Raw genomic sequence first — 3,889 nt, 5'->3', positions numbered from 1 at the left:
ACAAAAAATAGTTAAATTTAAAACCAAATAGTTAACTTTCAAGTCAAAGAGACGAATTTTTAACAAAAAAGTAGAATGTTCAAACCAAAAACAAATTTTTTTCAAAAAATAGTTAAATTTAAAACCAAATAATTAACTTTCAAGTCAGAGAGACGAATTTTTAACCAAATAGTGGAATGTTTGATCTAAAAAGAATTTTTAAACAAAACGAATTTTTAACAAAATAGTGGAATGTTTGATCTAAAAAAAATTTTTAAACAAGAAAAATGAATTTTCTATCAAAAGACAAATTTTCAACGAAACCGTTGCACTTAAAACCAAATAGTTAAACTTTCAAGTGAAAAACAATAATTTTTAGCAAAAAAGTTGAATGTTAAAACCAAAAACAAGAATTTTCAGGAAAATAGTACAATTTTCAAGCCAAAAAGGCCAAATTTGTCTAGAAAACAGTCTAATTTTTAACAAAAAATACATAAATTTTTTTACCAGAGAAATTTTCATCAAAAAAGTATATTTTCAGTCATGAAAGAAAAAAATGCAACGAAATTGTTGAATTTTATTGCCAAGCAAGATTAATTTTCTAACAAGAGACGAATTTTCAACAAAAAAGTTCATTTTGAACTGCGAAAGCTGAATCTTCAACTAAACATTTGCATTTACAATAAAAAAATTGAACTTTTAAGCAAAAAATACGAATTTTTAACAAAATAGTTAAATGTTTGAGATAAAAAAAATGTTCAAACAAAATACTTCAATTTTCAAGTCAAAAGGAAAAATTTTCTACAAATTAATTGAATTTTTAACCAAAAAAGATTAATTTTTTATCAAAAGACAAACTTACAACCAAATAGTTACAATTACAAGTCAGAAACAAGAATTTTAACAATAAACTTGAATGTTTAAACCAAAAACCAAAATTTTTCAAGAAAATAGTTCAATTTTCAAGCTAAAAAGGCAAATTCTTTCAAGAAAACAGTTGAATTATTAACAAAAAATACAGAAATTTTCAACAAAAAAGTTTATTTTAAATTTATTTTCAGCCATGAATGAAAAAAATGCAACGAAATTCTTGAATTTTCAGGTCAATGAAACGAATTTTTAACAAAAAAGTTGAATGTATAATCCAGAAAAAATTTTTTTTTACGAAAATATTTCAATTATCAAGTCAAAAAGTAAATTTTCAACAACAAAAATTTAATTTTGAACAAAAAAACAATTTCCTACCCAAGACGAATTATCAACAAAAAAGTTCACTTTTAACTGAAAAATCTAAATTTTCAACTAAATATTTGCACTTACAAACAAATAGTTAAATTTTGAGCAAAAGAGACGAATTTTTAACCAAAAAAATTTGAATTTTTGATTAAACAGTTGAATTTTTAATATAAAAAGATATAGGTTCAAACCGAAAAGCCCAATTTACGACATACGTGCTGAATTTTTCAAGCCAAATATGAATTTTTACCGACAAAAAATGAATTTTCAACAAATAAATTAATGTTCTACGAAAACTAGTTGAACTTTTAAATTAAAAAATAAATAAATATTTGACAAAATAGTTGAATTTTCAATATAAAATGATAAATTTTCAAAGAAAAAAGCAAAATTTTCGACACAAGAGTTGAATTTTCAAGCTGAATTTCAACAAAAAAGATTAATTTCCTTCAATAAAAGACAAATTTGCAACAAAACATTTGAATTTCTGAGCAAATAGTTGATTACCAAGCTAAAAAAAGATAAATTTTCAACCAAAGAAATGAATTTTCTAGTACATTTTGAACTAAAAATATAAAAGTAGAACTTTAAATCCAAAAAGACGAATTTTCCATCAAAGAAGAAGAATATTTAAGAAAACATTTGAATTTTCAACCGGAGTAAACAACTTGAATAAAAATAGTTGAATTTTTCATCTAAAGGAACGAATTTTTTATTTTAAAAAACATGAATGTTCAAGAAAATAGTTGAACTACCAAAAGATAAATGTCAAATTCAAAATTACGAGTTTTCTATGGAAAAAGACAAATGTAAAACAAAATGGTTGAATTTTCTATAAAAAACATAATATTAAAAAATACAGTTTAATTCTCATACGGAATAGGTAAATTAAACAAAATAGTTAAATTTTCAGTCCAAAAGTAGATTTTTTTATCGAAAAATACGAATGTTCAAGAAAAAAGTCGAATTCTCAACCTGAATAAACGACTTTTAAAAAACTGTTGAATTTTAAACAAAATAATAAGATGTTCAAACAAAATAAAAAGATTTTTAATTCAAGACATTAATTTTCAACAAAACAATTCAATTTTCAACCAAGGAGATAAAATTTCAAGTACACTTTTAACCAAAAAATAGTAGAATTTCTAAGTCAAAAGTATTAGCTTTTAATCAAAGAAGATGTTTCTACAAAAAAAAATTAATTTTAAACTCAAAAGGACAAATTTTCCAATGAAAAATACCAACAAAACAGTTGAGTTTCTGACAAAAAGATGGTTTCTAAAAAAATATAAATTTTTAATCTAAAAGTACGAATTTTATGTATACATAAAAAAAGAATTTTCAACAATCCAATCAAATTTTCAACCAGAGTAGATCAATTAAAAAAAAGTTGAATTTTCAATTCAAAAGAAGCTGTTTATAAAAAAAAAAACACGAATGTTCCAAGAAATCAGTTGAATTTTCAATCTAATGAGATAAATTTGTTAAAAATACAATTTTTAACAAAACAAATCAATTTTCAGCCAAAAAAAATGACTTCTACAAAAAAGATCAATTTTGCATCCAAAAGAAACGACTTTTTTTTATAAAAAAAACAGACCACTAAGAAAATAATTAGTCTTGAATTGAAGAAACCGGTTCTTTCATGTAATACATAATATTTAATTGACATTTTGTTTTTCCTTCCAAACTTTATTTATTTAACAAATCCGTAATAAATTATGTTTAATCAAATTTAACAAACTATTTCAGAAAATGTAAGCAATTGTTCATTAAGATTGGATCAAAAATTAATATTTTCGATAACATCGAAGAAAAAACATTGACATAATTCTATTTTGCTTCCCATAAACAGTCCTTCACTTTGAGGTTAAGTCAATCGTTTATGCTTAACCAAACATAAATTAGAGAAAATCATTTTAAATGGAAGAAAAATTTTTACTGAAGTAAAAACTAATTTTTTTCGCACCCAACAAATTTTTTTAAATAAAAAAATGTTATTTTCCGAGTGGAGAAACCGTTACTGTATTTTAGAAGCCATTAAAGAATGTTACGTTATGAAAATTGTCCACAACCATTTGCTCCAAAAGGCAGATGTCAATTTTCTTGAATGCCTTTATAATTATTAATAATCTAAAGTGAAACTGAAAACCAGTTCAAATTAATCTACAACTAGGTCTTATTAATTCAAGAATACTCATTTTAGCCAAGAAAAGTACGAAAAGTTTGCTTTCTTCGACATTTTTTTTTTTTTATTGAATCTAGAAAATATTGGGAAAGAAAGAACGGGAATTTATAATTAAATGAAACCTACCTTTTTCAGGAAAGCATGACCGAAAACATTCTGGATGCGAACGGATTTTTCAATCCTTAAAATAATTTTACCGGTCTCTAACAAACGCACTTTATCCTTTGCTTGTTGCTAGGCCGGCTTGCCGGAAGTGACGAATTCAAGAAGATGCTCGAAAAATTCTTGAATCCGATCACACTGCGCATGCGTCTCAAGGGCAGCATGATTGGGCATTGACCGCGCGCTTCTTCAAAATGATCAAATAGAAAATAAATTCTTTATAATAAATAATTATTATAAAATTAATAAAACTGATTATTTTATTACGGAATAGACTTTTAAAGTGAAGGCTAAGATAATAATTTGATTTCACTCATTAAAATG

The 3,889-nt window shown here is 24.1% G+C and overlaps 1 protein-coding gene across 1 annotated transcript in view; it reads right to left on the bottom strand.

Annotated features, from left to right (window-relative positions):
- LOC117170752 (splicing factor 3B subunit 3-like) overlaps nucleotides 1-3,637 on the bottom strand; it is a 29,849-nt gene extending 26,212 nt beyond the window's left edge. Inside the window, exon 1 of the mRNA XM_033357785.1 lies at nucleotides 3,530-3,637. The gene's annotated coding sequence lies outside the window, so the exon portion shown is untranslated. The remainder of the gene's footprint in view (nucleotides 1-3,529) is intronic.
- Nucleotides 3,638-3,889: the final 252 nt, after the last annotated feature.

Source organism: Belonocnema kinseyi, chromosome 4 (assembly GCF_010883055.1).
Source record: "Belonocnema kinseyi isolate 2016_QV_RU_SX_M_011 chromosome 4, B_treatae_v1, whole genome shotgun sequence".
Classification (NCBI taxonomy): domain Eukaryota; kingdom Metazoa; phylum Arthropoda; class Insecta; order Hymenoptera; family Cynipidae; genus Belonocnema; species Belonocnema kinseyi.
Note: the sequence above shows the minus strand (reverse complement) of the source record. Positions and strands in the feature narration are given on the sequence as shown.